The sequence below is a fragment of the Canis lupus genome, chromosome 11, assembly GCF_048164855.1.
Source record: "Canis lupus baileyi chromosome 11, mCanLup2.hap1, whole genome shotgun sequence".
Classification (NCBI taxonomy): domain Eukaryota; kingdom Metazoa; phylum Chordata; class Mammalia; order Carnivora; family Canidae; genus Canis; species Canis lupus.
The window spans coordinates 8,605,154-8,623,220 of record NC_132848.1 but is presented as its reverse complement, the minus strand read 5'-3'; the positions used below and the strand labels follow the sequence as shown (position 1 = coordinate 8,623,220).

General features: G+C 34.0%; 1 pseudogene; it reads right to left on the bottom strand.

The window, feature by feature from the left end:
• Positions 1 to 3,722: 3,722 nt before the first annotated feature.
• Positions 3,723 to 3,844, bottom strand: LOC140600561 (U4 spliceosomal RNA; annotated as a pseudogene).
• Between the last annotated feature and the right edge of the window lie 14,223 nt (positions 3,845 to 18,067).

Here is an 18,067-nt window from a genome sequence, read left to right as displayed (position 1 = left end):
CCACCAGCCTAGTAGTGGACTATTTACTTCCTGATAACTTTGAGGTGAAAGAGCTATAAACCTGCATCTTACTTAGAAGTTCTCTCTACAGCCAAAAAATCTTAATTGATGTAGGATTCTTTCATGAATTTCCTTTTGAACAAATTAAATATGAGGACATCCAGATGTAGATATCAGGTAGATAGTTCACACATGTTCTGAAAATTCTTTAAGTGCTGAGACAAAGTGGATGCTCAAAAAAATATTTATTTAATGGGCTAAAGAGAGAGGTCTGGAGGTGAAAGTTTTTTGAGTGATTGGCAAATGTGTGGTGGTTGAACAATAATTGCACTTAATGGAGGGAAAGCTAAGTGGTTCTGTTGGTGAAGCATCTGACTCTTGATTTCAGCTCAAGTCACCATCTCAGGGTTGTGAGATTGAGCCCTGTTTGGGGCTCCATGCTCAGTTTAAGACTTTCTCTCCCTCTCTCTCTGCCTTTCCTCTTCTACTCTCTTTCTCTCTCTAAAAATAACAACAACAACAACAACAGCAAACTCCACTTAATGGAGGTTATGTAGAGTAAAAATACAATGATAGAATGAAATATGTAAGTTTAATAAGAGATATTGAGTTTCTTGTTCTTCAGCATTATCTATCTCTCCATTTATTTAGGCCTTCCTTAAAGTCCCCAGTAAGTTTATAATTGTATCTCTACTGGTTTTCCAAATTTATTGTCAGGTTTATGCCTAAGTACGTTGTACTTTTTGTTACTATTATAAGTTAAATTTTTGAAAAAAAAAATGAAAGTTTCTAATCAGATACCAATAGCATTTTGAAAGTTATGGGAGCTTCTGTGTTGATCTTGTGTCTAACCACCTGGCTAGACTAAAATTTCTCAAGTTGATTTTCTAAATTGTTGATCATATCACTGCAAATGTTAATAGTTTCATCTCTTCCATTTTCATTTCTTTTCTCTTTCTTATTTCATGGACTAGCATCTCTAATACAATGTATTTTAGTGCAAACAGCAGCCAAACTTATTTTATTTTCTTGTTTAATTGAAATTCTAATATCTCATTATTAAGCATGATTTTCATTAAAGCTTTTTTTAAAAAAACATGCTTGATCAAGTTAGGAAATTGTCTTTTTTTTTTTTTTAATGCCAATAAGCAACACTCCCAGTCCACATCCTGGATCAGTTTCCTGTTTCCATCACTTCCAGTCATACAACACCTTTGGTATGGCTCATATTTCCTAAAATGTACCTAATTTTGTGTATCTGGGCTACAATTTCTCGCTTCAATTCTTCAAATATTTTGTTATTTCCTCACATAGATTTTGTTTTGCTCAGAGTTTTTCTAATTTTAGAGCATAGCTATCTATTATTTTATTACTGTATCTTTTATATAACATTTCTGGAAACATGATGCAGGAAGGGAAGGCTGAATGGAAGGTTTGTATTAATTTGTAAATGTTGACAACTGACAGTCTGCACGAACATAGTGAATGTAGGAATTTAATGGAGCTCTGAGGATTTATTTACTTGAACTTTTATAAGGTTTAAGAACTTGAGACATTAGTTGTTAAATACTGGCCTTCTATGTGAACTTTATGTAATATATCAACTGTTTTAAAAGCAATGTATTTTTAAGCAGTTATTGATGTAAAAATTCAATATGTGTTTTGGTAATTTTTTCTTAATCAAAAGTTGAAGCTTTAAAAAGTATATAAGATATCTTAATTATATTATTCCTTTCAAAAGAATAGTGTCTTTCAAATGGCTGATTTCTCATTTTTTCTACATTGTGGTGAATATAAGCTGAATAATAGTAATTTGTTGGAAGTTGTTGAGATTTCATTTGTGGTCTACTATTTTGTCAATTGTTGTAAATGTTCCTTTCACCAATGTTTAAAAAGAATGAGTTTTAAATCAAGTTTTTGATTGTTAATAATTTTCTCTATGTAATGATGTTTTTGTCTACTTGATATTTTGAGAGGTTAAACTCTACTGATAATAAATTTTCTCAAATTCTTCTATAAGTTCTATCAATTTTGCTATGCATATATTGAAGACATGTTATTAGGTGAACATATATTCATGATATATATTAATCTTAGGTTTGAAAATTTTATTACTGTAAATTTCCTGTATTATTTTAATTCTGTTTGATTCTAAAATGCCTATTTTTTATATTAACCTTGTTATGTTCTACCTTTCCTATTCTTTTATTTTTTAACTTTTTTGTACCAGTTTGGTTTAGTCTTATTTATAAAGAGCACTTGCCTTGGTTTTTAAAAATTCTATCTGTCAGTGTTACCCATTTATATTTATTTTGATTGCTGTTATGTTTGTAGCTACGTAAGCCATCTTATTTCATGTTTTACACTTATATGCTTTCATATTTATCTATCCTGACTTTTATTGGAATAATTAAGTTTTCCTTGTTCTTCTTTTTTCCTCTACTGTATACATATTATACTAAACATATTTTTTTTCTCAAAATATTTAGAGTAAAACCCTCAGCAAAAGATAAAAGTTCAATGTGTTTTACTTCCTTTTGTATTTCACTTCCACTTATTTTCTCTCTTCAAACTTACATTTTGATACAACTTGTACTTTTAGATACAGATTTTTTAAAAGGGATCCCTGGGTGGCGCAGCGGTTTGGCGCCTGCCTTTGGCCCAGGGCGCGATCCTGGAGACCCGGGATCGGATCCCACGTCAGGCTCCCGGTGCATGGAGCCTGCTTCTCCCTCTGCCTGTGTCTCTGCCTCTCTCTCTCTCTCTCTCTCTCTCTCTCTCTCTCTCTCTCTCTGTGTGACTATCATAAATAAATAAAAATTAATTAAAAAAATCAATGAATTTTGTTAATAATGTTTTACTCATTTTTTTCTCATCATTATTTGTTGTTTCCTATAATTTTTTAACAGATTTTATTTATTTATTCATGAGAGGCACAGAGAGAAGGCAGAGACCTAGGTATAGGGAGAAGCAGACTCCCTGCAGAGAGCCTGATGTGGGACTCAATTCCAGATCCTGGGATCATGCCCTGAGCCGAAGGCAGATGCTCAAACACTGAGCCACCCAGGCATCCCTGTATCCTATAATTCATCTTAGAGTCATTTTTCTTCTTTTTATGAAAACATTTTCTAGTAATTTTCCTAAAGACAAGTGATGAGTATTAAATAGTACTTCAATGTTTGAAAATGTCTGTGTTTTATTTTGAATAAAATAAAGCATGGAGCTCTGAGTTTATAGAAATGGTAGACTACAAAAAGACCCTAATTCTTTACTCTTTCCTGTATGGCTTGATTCAGGGCTCAAGTCACATGACTTATTTTGGCAAACAGAATGTTAGCAAATACAACACAAGCAGGGTATTGAAAAGCCCTTGTTTTACTCAAAAATGTTCAGCCATTGCCTGGAATGAACTTACCCCAGTTATCCTTATCCACATGAAGCCATTCTAGGTTAGCCCATAGCCAAGTGACCCCCATACATAAAGATGAACTTAACTGAGACCAAAAAAAAATCACAGAGGAGAGTCAGCCTAATTGGCCAATTTTCAGACTGATGGGCTAAATAAATCAGTATCGTTTACAGTGGCATTTTGTGGCAGTAGGTGACTGATAGAACAGGTGTTCTTTGCCACTTGTTACCATCTTGCATATGGCATTACTATTGAGAAGTATAATAGCTATTTGATTATTTTTCCTTTATGAATAAAAACTTTCTGGACTTTCTCTCTGCCTAGATGTTCAGAAGTTTTGCTACTATATACTATATCTATCTATACCTACATATATAGCAATAATCGCGCTTCGGATAAACCTCATTGGCTATGATACTGCCACTGCGCAAAGCTCTATACCTACATATATGAAACTAATATTTTCGGTAGATGCATTTTTGGTATGCTAATACAAAGAAAAGTGTATTAAAGAATAATGAGGTGCAGCTTGAGAAAAGGAAGTATTGTTTTTAAGTCACCACTTCAGACTCGTGGTGAGTTAGCAATCAAGATGGAATTGTAGGTCAATAGCAGTCAAGTCTACTGCTGTAATACAGGAATTCTGATACTGGCATGAAGATCCAAGGTTCACAGTATCATATGCTTATTGGCATTACATATATACCTATAGGATTGCCATTTTGGAGCTGATAAACCTTAGAAACTGAAAGCCTGCTTTTTAAAGGCTCCACCCAGAACCCCCAACTCTAACAATAGGAAGGAGTTGCTAATTTTTTTTTTAGGAGTTGCTAATATTAAGAAAAATTCTCTCCTATGCCTTTCTCAGAAGTGATTTTAAGAACAGATGTAAGGACAATATTCCCAGAAAGTAAAACAGAGCAAGTTTTTTGGTTGGCAGTCATTATTTGTAGCTGCCTTTTCTCTGCTAGGCCAGTTATTTGTTCTATATCCACATTCTGTCTTCAAAAACTTTTTTACATCTCTAAATCATTCAAAGAACCAATTACTAGAATTAATAGACTATGTGTTCCATCAAAAGGAAAACTGAATCCTAGAGGATTTAAAAATTAAGCAAAGCAAAAACAGTATCTCAATTTCTGCCTTTTACTAAAAAATTGAATTCGTGATTTTTTTCTTGCTCTTTATTTTATTGGTTTTTACATGTATATCTATATCTATCTGTTCTACTGAACTTCTAGAAGTAAGGAAAAGTAGTTGTAGTACACTACTTACCCAATAACATTTATAGCTGGTGACAATGTAAGCACTGACTATGACCCTATTGGGATGATGGGGGAGGAGATGAAGTGAAATAGATCACATCAAAGAGCCAAAAAATCATGAAAAAACTGATAAATCAGAAGTGGCATCATACACATATTTAGGAATGCAGAAAAAATTTTATAAATGACCCCAAATTTGAAAATGGTTGCCCCGGTGGGCAGTAACTGGGTATGGTATGTGGTGATAAGGAGAATTGTTCTTTTTAGATGTATCGTTTGGTAGGTGTTTGATTTTTGAAAACCATGTGCAAGCATAAAGCATTTATAACTATTTTTGAAAATAAAAAAGATATCTTTAATATTGTCTATATCTATATTATATAGATATTATGTACCTATTGTCTATGTAATGGAAAGCTATTTTCAAAGATATAACAGAGGGAATATAAAGGAACTATAAGAATAGTTCTCTGAGCCCTTTCATGAAGATGGCACCAAAAGTTGAGAAGGAAGCCCCTGCCCATCCCAAAGGCTTTGAAGGCAAAGAAAGCAATGCTGAAAGGTGTCCATGGTCACACAAAAAAGATCTGCATGTCACTTACCTAACCATAGCCCAAGACTGAGTCTCAGAAGGTAGCCCAAATATCCTTGAAAGAATGCCCCCAGGAGAAACAAGCTTGACCATTAGGCTATCATCAAGTTCCCCCTCATTACAGAGTCAGCCATGAAGAAAGCAGAAAATAACACACTTGGGTTCACTGTGGATGCCAAGGCTAACAAGCACCAGATCAAACAGGCTATAAAGATGCTCTATGACATTGATGTGGCCAAGGTCAACACCCTGATTAGGCCTGATGGGGAGAAGAAGGCATATGTTTGACTAGCTCCTGGCTATGATGCTTTGGATGTGCCAAGAAAATTGGAATCATCTAAACTGAGTCCAGCTGGCTAAATCTAAATATAAATTTTTTCACCATAAAAAAAGAATAAGTCTCTGAAATAGTTTTTTTCTTAAATGTGTATCAAAGGCCATCTTACTAACTTCATTTTATAAAGGGACATGAAGATGAAGGAAAAAGCAAATGATCATAAAACTCCAAACAGATGGAAGAAATACAATTAGAATGAAGATAGATTTTTGCTTTTATGACAGAAATACAGTTCTAAGCATATTATTATTGACATAGAATTAGCACTCCAAAGATTTTTGTTTCAGCAAAATCATTTTGTAGAAAAATTTCAATTTTATATTCTTTGATAGTAGATTACATTTTGATTTTGAGAAAAATGGAATTCAAGAGAGGAAGAAAAAGATGCAGAAGTTATAAGAAGTCCATAAAATATTGCTGATAAAATTAATGAGATATGAAATCCAATAAAGAATTACTGTTTAAGATAATCCAGTCAAGAAATGGAGAGAAGACATGAACAGACATTTCCCCCAAAGAAGACATACACATGACTAACAGACACATGAAAAAATGCTCCACATTACTTGGCGTCAGAGAAATGCAAATAAAAACCACAATGAGATATCACCTTATAACAGAATGGCTAAAATTAACAAGATAGGAAGCAACAAATGTTGGAGAGGATGTGGATAAAGAGAAACCCTCTTGTACTGTTGGTAGGAATGAAAGCTGGTGCAGCCACTCTGGAAAACGATATAGAGGTTCCTCAAGAAGTGGAAAATAGAGCTACCCTATGACCCAGCAATTGCACTACTAGGTATATATCCCAAAGAAAAACATGTAGTGATCTGAAGGTGCCCCTGCGCCCCAATATTCATAGCAATAATGCCCACAATAGCCAAGCTGTGGAAAGAGCTGAGGTATCCATCAACAGATGAATGTATAAAGAAGATGTGGTGTGTATACAATGGAATATTACTCAGCCATCAGAAGGGATGAATACTTACCATTTACATCGACATGGATGGAACTGGAGGGCATTATGATGAGTGAAATAAGTCAATCAGAAAAATACAATTATCATATGGTTTTACTCGTATGTGGAATATAAGAAACAATGCAGAGGATCACAGGGGAAGGGAGGGAAAACTGAATGGGAAGTCATCACAGAGGGAGAAAAACCATGAGAGACTCTTAACTACAGGAAACAAACTGAGGGTTGCTGGAGGGGGATGGGGTAATTGGGTGATGGGCATTAGGGAGGGCATGTGATGTGATGAAACCGGGTGTTGTATGGAACTGATGAATTATTGAACACTACATCTGAAACTAATCATGTATTATATTTTGGCTAATTGAATTTAAATTTAAAAAAAGAGAGAAAAAAAGAATTACTGTTTGGAAAAGGAATCATTGCCAAAGATCACTAGAATGAAAAGGGTGGAAAATAGAAAAGTAAATAATAAAGTGCAATGAGCCTAAAGACTGAAAAGAAAAAGAAATGGTGCTATAAATGGTTTAGAAATTCTATCGTACCTCAGAACCAAAGGCCCATTGAAAAGCTGAGGGGAACCAAAGAAAGAAATTTTTAATAAAAGCTTTTTGTAATTGTTGATATAATTTGAGTTTAGAATTATTTTACATTTTTGTCCTTTCTTTTGTGTTCCACCCTCTTCTAGTTTCTGTCTCCTTTCTTGCCTTCATCTAGATTTATTACTCTTTGTCAATCCATTGTTTCTCCTTTATTAGTTTGGATTTTAATAAAATATATATTTTATTTTGTTGAAGATTTTATTTATTTGGGAGAGTGAGAGAGAGAACACGAGCAGGGGATGGGGCAAAGGGAGAGGGGCAAACAGGCTCCACACTGAACCTGTCCCCCCTCTGCTGATCAACACGGGGCTTGACCCCAGGTCTCTGGGATCCTGACCTGGGCTGAAGGCAGATACTTAAATGATTGAGCCACCCGGGCACTCCAAAAGATACATTTTAAAATACATTTTAATGGTGATACTAACATTTCCACCAATTGAGAACAAAACTGATAATTTCAATTAGAAATACAAGTAATTTGGCAATTTATTTATATGATATCCAAATACCCTTTAAAAATTGTAGAATATGTTCAAAGTCTATACTGACTTTGGGTTATGATATATGCTTTGAAAGAAGAAAAAATCCCCAACAAAATACTAAAACCAAACCCTCAGACATAAATATTCAGTCTTTTGAAGTAATAGCAATTAAAAACCAACAATACTACTATTTCTAACTTATGTTCCTATTATCGCTCTGCAATCTTCCAGGTATTACTACTATTTATAGAGCCTAAAGTTAATGGATCTAGACAATTTTTTTATTAGAGTAAGCTTTCTATATGAACTTCTATGAGTTAATCTCTAAATAATCTGAAATAAACTATATTACATGTTACAATGATAAATTAGATGTGGAACAGTTCAATTTCTTATGAGTCTTTATATAGGTTTGATTAACTCCAACTTGATTAGAGCAGTCTGTAAAATAAAAATCTAATACCTTGAAAGGCATTCTTAAAATCTCATCCGCTCCTCTTTATGCCTGAGCTGAAGGCAGATGCTTAACCCACTGAGTCACCCAGGTGCCCCTAATATACATGTTTTTAATAAATAGTTGACTTAATAGATACTATTTACAAAAATGCTCTGAAGGACAAATTAATTGTCTCCTTATCTCATTATATATATTTGCAACTCCACTGGTATATACTCAATTTTAATATATCATTTCATTTGATTTTCTTGTTCTCTAACTTATAAAAAATCAATTCAAAGAAAAAGATAATGCAGTTCAAGATTTGGGGATGAGTAATACCCTGTTTCACTAAGTTAATATACAAAACAAAGACATCTACTTAGATTTCAGTTCCATTCTGCATTATGGTACCCTTGGGAAATTTGCTTTAAAAGTCCTGCTCCATTAGGCACTATTTTTTCTATGTGCCAATAGTTTTCATATTTGTTTTAGTCTGAAATGGACAGAGACCAAATAGAGTTATTAATATCTTTGTGAAATGTTTTTTTAAGTAAATGTTAAAGAGTAACAAATTGGTGAGTATGTGATTTCTTATCTCCATGGTAAATCAGCACTTAGAACTCAACATCACCATCCCAATACTGTTGGCACTCATAGCCATTCCCACAAAGTCTATTTCAAGTATTCTTCACATTTTGGCTTTGGTTACGTTGCAAGAATGTCACTTATGGATATAACAAAATATTTTAAGATTAGCTCTTTCCTGGCATGGCCTGCTATAGTATTTCTCCAACTAGAATCCAAGACCGCTATGATCCTCAGATATATTCTCTATAAGAATTTTTAAACTTTGTATTTTCTTTTGATGAAAATCTTCAAAAAATGTAAGTATATTTGGAGCTGTTTGTATGCCTACGTTATAACCAAATGTGGCAATTTCAGTTTTCATGTTTGATTTTGTGTTGATCATGGGATCATCTCAAATGATATTGTTTAATTTATTTAAAGATTTTATTTCTAGATAATCTCTACACCCAACATCAGCTTGAACTCACAACTGAGATCAAGAGTCCCGTACTCTTTTGACTGAGCCAGTCAGGCACCCCAAGTGATGTTTAAGTTTTGGTAAGGAGGATAGACACTTCTCATCACTGGATTCAGTGAATGTATTCTCAAGATCAAAGACTTCTCAAGTTTGAGATGTACTGGTCTGGCTATTTAGGTGAGGAAAAAGCTATTGCTTTCTGTACAGAGCAGTACTTCTTTGGGGAGAAGTCTGTGAATATATATATATGTGTATATATATATACACATATATATGTATTCAAAAAGACACTTTAATTTATTATTATTATTTTTTTAGTAGGCTCCATGCCCAACATGGTGCTTGAACTCAGGGCTTGGAGACCAAGAGTCACATGCTTTATTGACCAAGCCAGTCAGGCACCCTAATAAATATTTCATCATCATATTTTTTTGAGGGTGCTTTCTTTTCTAAAACTTTCTCAAACAAATATCTTTGTTGGGTCATGTAAAACTACCTTGATTAAAGGTGTGGATATCCACATGCAAAGAATGAAATTACAACCTTATCATACATCATATATAACAATTAACTCAGAATGGATTTAAGACTTAAACATAAGACCTGGAACTATAAATCTCCTGGAAGAAGACATAGGGGAAAAAGTTTATGACATTGGTCTTGGCAATGATTACATGGATATGATATCAAAAGCACAGGCAAAAAAAAAAAAAAAAAAAAAAGCAAAAAAAAAAAAAAAAAAAAAAAAACAAAAGCACAGGCAACAAAAGTATAAATCAGCAAGTGGGACTACATCAAACTAAAAAGTTTTTACACAGCAAAGGAATAGTCAAGAGGGTGAAAAGGCCAACCTATGGAATGGGAGGAGATATTTACAAACCATGTATATGATAGGGGGTTAATTTCTAAAATATATAAGAAACCCTTACAACTCAATAACCCGCCCCATAACCTGATTAGAAATCGGGCTTAAAACTTGAATAGATATTTCTTCAAAGAATACATATACATGTGAATAGGTATATGAAAAAAATGCTCAGTCTTAATTGTCAGGGAAATTGAAACCAAAACCAAAACAAGATATCTGTCAGGATGGCTATTATAAAAACAAAAAGACAACCAGTGTTGGTAAGAATGTGGAGCAAAAGGAATCCTTGCACACTGTTGGTGGAAGTGTACATGCTACATCCAATATGGAAAACAGTATGGAATTTCCTCAGAAAATTAAAAAAAATAAAACTATTATATAATCTAGCAATCCTACTTCTGGGTATTTAAAAGAATTAAAATCAAGGTCTTGAAGAGATAATAAACTCCCATGTTCATTGTGACACTATTAACAATAGCCAAGATGTGGAAACAACCTAAATGTACATCGACTGATGAATGGATAAAGAAAATGTGGTACATACACACAATGGAACTATTTAGCCTTAAAAAAGAGGGAAATTTTAAAATATGTGACAACCTGGATGAATCTTGAGGATATTATGCTAAGTAAACCAGCCAGTCATAGAAAGACAAATACTACATGATTTGACTTATATGGGGTATCTGAAATAGTCAAATTTATGGAGTCAAAGAATGGAATGATGGTTCTAGGGGCTGGGGAAATGAGGAAATGGAGAACTGCTCATCAGTGAGCATAAAGTTTCAGTTAAGCAAGCTATATAAGCTCTAGAGATATGATGTACAACACTGTACTTGTAACCAACAGTACATATTGTGCACTTAAACATTTATGGAGATGGCAGATGTCATGCTAAATATTCTTTCTACAATAAAATAAAATGAAAAAAAGATAAAAAATCCAAACCCCCAAATTCTGAGTCTCTGTTCTCAGTTTACGCTATTCCTCTCAACTTGTTATGTCTTCTTCCTTCAAAAATCTACCCATGATTAAGGACTACCTTTTGCTCTCACGTTTCTAAATGACTCTGAATAAAACTGATCTCTCCATCACTTCATTCTGTAATTATTTTCTTAATATCCTGAATTTCATCTCTTTTGAAAACGAAGTGCAGCCTACTAACTTGCTTGTCTCTGCTGTTAACAGTAATGATTCATGTTCCCCCTCGTGGCATAGACTTACAGATATCACAGCTGGAAAGGATTCATTAAATTATTTACTGAGGATACCTTAATAACACTTGTTTAGTCCACTGTTAAATAACTACAATTCCTATTTGAGCCCCAAGAGAGTGACAGACCCAAAGTTGGAAGCTAACCAGCAAGACCACCTGCTCATAGCTTTCTGGTGGAGCAGAACTCTTTCAAGGATATCAAGTTCCTGGGAATGAGGAGGAAGGAGGAGCCAAAACGCCTTCACTACAACACTTAACACTTATTGCCACTCTCTGATGTTGAGACAGTGAGTATAGTGTTTTTTTGGGCATAATCAAATCTAATATTCACAACCAGGGAGGTAGTTATTCTTACTATCTGAATCCATTCTGAATGATTCTAACTACTAGATCTACAATTACAGTCAGTATATGGACAGTTTTGCTTAAAACTATGAATGTGTAATGGAGAAAGGTTCAGATCAGGCTTGCCTGTGAATTGCTTTTTTTTTTCAGGGCTTTGTCTCTGCTTATTTTTCCAAACCTTAATTTAATATTCCCATGAAACTTCATCAGAGTTATTTAGGTAGTTCTTTTTCTTATTGCATTTCTGCTGATAAGGTACAAAGAGTTCATTTCTTCAAAGCAACATCACATTGGAAAACCTGATTTATTAAAACTTCTACATGATTTAGCTACAATTATCTCACTCCCAAGTTAATAGAGATTGTATATTAACCTACATTCCTTATTTGAAATATAGTCCATATTTATTGTTTTTTCCTTTTTTTATTTATTGTTTTTTTAGGACAAAATAGTGGTGTCACCTTTTGTTTTAGTTAATACAAAGCATCTCTTCCAAGATAGACTCTTCTGTCAACATAATTAATAGGCTTTTTAAAATTAAGTCTGCACATTTAGTATATATGATATGATGAGTTTGGACATAGTATTTGTGATACTATCACCACGATCATGGTAGACATGCCCAACATCTACCAAAGTTTCTTTGTGGCTCTTTGTTTTTGTTTTAGGATTCATACGCTTTCCAATTTCCTTAGAGATCATTAATGATAAATGAAGGAAAATAAATATTTTCTCATTGTTAATAGCCCTTACAATCTAGTCTATATAGTTGACAGGTACTTTCCCATTTATTTGGTTTTGTATTTTATTTGCACATGGCTATGCTATTATATATGTTAATCTAAACAATTTTTAAATTAATCAAGTGTATGGGCAGCCCGGGTGGCTCAGTGGTTTAGCGCCGCCTTCAGCCCAGGGCCTGATCCTGTAGACCCGGGATCGAGTCCCACATTGGGCTCCCTGCATGGAGCCCGCTTCTCCCTCTGCCTGTGTCTCTGCCTCTCTCTCTGTGTCTCTCATGAATAAATAAATAAAATCTTAAAAAATATATATTTTAAAATTAAGCAAGTGTTTAAAGATACTCTTTTAACTTAGATATGTAAAGGTTTCTCTGCTGAGTGTTCACTGCAGAAGAAAAATTCTATTGCCTTTTATTCTTCAAACATTTTAAAAGAATAATTTGTTTATTAAAAACAAATCATGATCCTTTTTTTCCCCCGAGGACACTTTAACAATGCTTATAATTTTTTGTCATTAAATTTCCAATCCTTTTTTATTACTTGTTAAACTATTTCTTAGTATTGTTTTCCTTTTTAAAAAATTAACGTTTTTCATCAATAAATAGTGCAATTAAACAACATGGATAGAACTAGAGAGTATAATGCTATGTAAAATAAGCTAGTCAGGAAAGACAAATACCATAATTCATTCATATGTGGAATTTAAGAAACAAACAAACAAAAATGAACAAAGTGGAAAAAAAAAAGAAGGGGAGGCAAACCAAGAAACAGACTCTTAACTATAGGGAACAAACTGGTGGTTACCAGAGGGGAGGTGGGTGGCAGAATGGGGAATATAGGTGAAGGGGATTAAGAGTATACTTACCACGATGAGCTCTGAATAATGTATGGAATCCTTGCATCACTATATTGTACACCTGAAGCTAATATAGCACTGTATATTAACTATGGAATTAAAATGAAAAACAATAAAAAATAAGTAGCACAACTAGCTAATTATATTTAAAAATTTCCATAGGTTTTACCAAATTTTTTTTATTTTTTTATTTTTTTATTTTTTAAATTTTTTTCCAAATTTTAATTCAACAAATATTTCTTGAGTATCTACTCTATGCAAGGTACTAAGCTAGGTAATGGGGACTTACTCGCATTAGTGCAAAAACCTATATTTGACATCTGGAAGTTTTTGGTGACCGTATAATTCTCTTGTTTCACATTTTGGTGGGTTGTGGTCCCTCTCTTCATATTTAAAATGGGAGTGTCTTAAAGAAAGATTTGCTTTTTTCTTTACTCTTGTCTCTCCTTTGCTTGAATGGAACATAAGTAAGTATAGTAGGTTGAATAATGGCCCCCAAAGATATTGGATCCTACCGATTGGAATGTGTAAATGTGACATTGTTCTGAAGAAGGGTCTCTGCAGATAGGAATTATGTTAATGATTCTGAAATAGGGACATTATCCTGGATTATCCAGTTGGGCCCTTAAATGCTACCACATGTATCTCCAATTAAAGAGAGGAAAACGGAGATTTGAATACACACACAGACACACACATACACACTCATGCTGAGGAGAAGAGGATGTGAAGACAGAGACAGATACTGGAGTGATGTGGCCACAAATCAAGCAATGCCAGCAACCACCAGTCACCAGAAACTGGAAGGAATACATTCTTCCCCAAAGGACCCAGAGGGAATGCCACCCTAGAGACACCTTGATTCCACCCAATGATAATGATTTTGGACCTTTGATCACCAGAAATGTAAGAGAATACATTTCTATTGTTTTAAGTCATGTAGTTTGTAGTCATTTGTTATAGTAGGCATAGGTAACTCATTCGATACAGTAGGTAAATCTCTTAATAGTAATGGGCAGGCTGTGGGGTAGCAAAGAAACAGCTTGTAGCTGTGGAGCCCAACACATCTGATTTTGTTTACTGGCCCTGCCACTTTCTAGAGTTTGCTTAAACTCCATGAGTTTCAACACCCTTGTTTGTAAAAATGAGCCTAGTAAAATCTCTCCAGGTAATTATTGTAAGTTATTGACTTGATCCTTAGCATCTAGAATTGAATAAGCATTCAATAAATCATTTTGTCATTGTCATCATTGATATTTACAACATGCTAGTGCTAAAAATCTGACTCGTACGCAGAAGTTGACACTTTGCTTCTCACTCTCAAGTTGCTAAAAATAATAAATAAATAAATAAATAAATAAATAGTAGCACAAAGGAGAGCCAGAGACCCATGTACAAATAATCTATCAAAATGACTACTGGAGCAACCTCCTCCTTGCTGAAATACTCTTTTCCATCTCTCCTTGTTAATGAAACTCTCGTGTTCAGCTAAATTAAAAAGCTAAAGGATGGACTTCATGAGTGTCAATTAGGATGAGTCCTTCTTTTGCAAATGCTAAGGCACTAGCCCAGAATAATGAGTTTGGAATAAACAAAATTTTAAAGTACCCCCTTTAAAAGTTGGAAGCAGCTCAAAGGAAACCCGGGAACAGACGGCATGAACAAAGTATGTGAAGAAAGATAATCCAGATGAACCTTGACCCTCCAGAGAGGACCAGGTTTAGGTGCCCTGAAGAAGGACCACTGCCTGAAAGACAATGTTTTTCTCCTAACTTTATTCTTTGCTCAGGAAAATACTCTTTCAAAGGATGGGTTTCTCAACAAATTCTCTTCACTTTGGAAATTATACTGCAACCTAACTCTGAATCAAATTTGAGTAATTTAAGTTAATGAATAATGGCAGCAGAAGTAAAAGTAGTATAAAAACTTGTTCCTCCACATTTTCTTCCTGTAATCTGTAAAAACTTTATTAAAGGACATAAATGTTTACCTGAATGTGGAGCTGTAATGAATTTATGCTTCTGGATGGGAAGACTCACTACTGTAAATGTCAAGTCTTTTCAAAATTATATTCAATGCAACCACAATAAAAACTTGATAGGATTTTAAGATGGAATTTAAAAAGCTAATGTTAAAGGTCATCTTTAAATGTTCAAGGCCCGTCAGGAAAATTCTGAAAAATGAAAAAGAATGAGTAGGAACTGGCCTTATTAGATCTTAAAATGTACCACGAAGTCAGAAATTTGTCTATGTGTAGACAATAGGTGAATTGAGAAAAAAATAAGAGTGTACAGAAATACATGTATGAAAAAAAAAAAAAAAAAAAGAAATACATGTATGTATATGGAGATTAGGTATGTGATAATGTTGGCATATAGTGGTGAACTATTTAGCAAATGGCATTAAAAAACTTAGCTATAGATCTGAAAAGAAATCCAAAAACAGATTATTAAAATATCATACACAAAGATGAATTCAAGACAGTGTGTATATAACAAAACTAAGAAACATATTGAAAGAAAACAGAAAAATATTTAGAAAATTTTGCTTAGAAGAACTTTCTACTAAGCAATGCACAAATCCCTGAAATAACAAAGGAAGTAAACAAAAACTCTGGTTATTTAAAATTTTTGGCAATTGATGTCAAAGACTTAACAAACAAAGTTAAAGGTGAACGATAGAGAATGTATCTGTATCATTCCCAAGAAAATGACTATCCATAAAATATAAAGTACTTCTATAAATGACTAAGAAAGCCAACAACCCATCAAAAAATGAATAATGAAGATTTTAAAACATGCATTGTATTGATGAGAATGGTCCACCAGGGAGAGAGAAAAAACTATGCATGAGAGATAGAAAGGAGATTGACCCAAGGTTTAGCCCTCTTAAAAAGGATACAGGTGATGGGTCCTACAAAATATAAGGACTAATTCTTGTTAGAGATAATGGATAGAAAGATCGAGAAGGTGAACTGAGTTTCAGGGTAAGTTTGTAGAGTTGGCGGTTAGAAGATGAAGGTGTTGCCATCTTATGGCCTTAGTTTTTGTAATGATGTAGAATAGAGGCAAAGTTATTAGTTGTGAATAGGGAAAAGGGCAGAAAGCGTAGTGGGGTGAGGAGAGGAAGAGAGCAAACATACTTGAGAAATACAGTAAGACCTCTGATAAATTCGAGAGGCCATCTGAGATTTGAGTAACGTGAAATAAAAACAGTTTGTCCAGATGCATATTTTCCCCTATTTTAAGAATCTCAAGTCTAAATAACAGAAGATAGTGGGTTCATTAAAAACTAAAGAGAATGTTCAAATGGTCTTTATTGGGGCTTCTCAGTTAGCAAACAGTTATCTGCTAGTCATTCAATGTGGAGGCTGTGTGAGGCATTAAGGAAAATAGAAAAAGGACTTTCCTTTGAGGATATTAGAATCTAAATGAGAGACGAAGCTTTTTTTTTTTTTTAAGATTTATTTATTTATTTTAGAGAGAGAGTGCATGGGTGAGTGAATGAGAAACAGCAGAGGGAGAGGGAGAGAAATCCTCAAGCAGACTCCCCGCTGATGGGGGTGTCTGATGCAGGGCTCCGTGTGAGGCTCCCTGAGGGCCTCCATCCCAGGACCTTGAGATCAAGACCTCAACCAAAATCAAGAGTCTGGTGCTTAACCAACTGAGACACCCAATGAGAGATAAAGCTTACTTGGGAAATAAGTCAACAACAAAAGAGCAGCTCAAGGATGTTCAAATAAAGGATTACTTGGACTCCTCCATAGGTGACAAGGAAAGTGAATCTGGGGGTTCACTGCACAGTCAAGATAATATTTGTGGGAAATCCTTCCTGACGTTGAGAGCCAATGGCATCCAAGAGCTGCATGTAAGAGCATACACTTGAATCTCATGGAGAAGATAAACATTTTTAAATGGCTTCATCATTTTCCAGGACTAGTTTACTCCTCACATTTATATACTGGTCAATTTACTTAGGTCAAGATTGTCTACTTACTGTATTTTTGAATAGTGTCATGTACTAATTAAATGCTCAGATTTTGGGTTAGAGAAGCCTAGTTTCAATACAAATTCAATACAAATTCCACCACTTAAGCAATCCCGTGTCAAAAATTGTGGAGGATTTGAGATTTTTCAAGCTCACAATTTAACCTGCCTCAATTTTGTGGAGATGGACATAAGACACAAGATTCTTGGACCAGAGATAAAGAACTTCATTACTCATGGCACAGCGGACCACATGAGCTTCATGTTAGTATAGGTTCTCTTTGGTCCCGAGTGCCAGGGGGCCTTCATACATACATGGAAAATTTATTGGCTTGGTTCCTTGATCTGTAAAACTGAAGATAATAACTACCTAAAGTTTTATTTAACAAACTGATGTTAAATTATTAAACACGTTAGCTAAAATTATACATTAGCAAAAATGTATGAAACTGTCCTATACTTTTTCTTAACCTCAAAATATTAGTGTAACTTCCCTCCAGAGAGAATAAAGGCCCATTCTTGAGAGACATGTTTTTTGGATTTCTATCCTCCTCTTACACATCTCTCATATTTGTCTTCACTTCTTTTGAAAAGCTTTTACATATTTGACCGTTAGAGGATTTTGTGTTCTCTGAATTTAAGTTATTTTCACTCAGAGCCTAAATTGTATATAGAACTAGAAAGAAAACTTAGGTGTAATTTTGTCCCATCTCACTATTTTATAAGGATAAGACTATTTGCTTAGATTCAATAAGTCAAAATAAGCTTTGTTTAAAAGCTTCACAATTTTTAATATCTATGTCAAATATATTTGGCATTATAAAATAATCGGAAGACTAATTAAAACACACACATACTTATATTGCCAAAATGTACAAATTCCATGAGACATAATTTATTTGCTCACTCAAA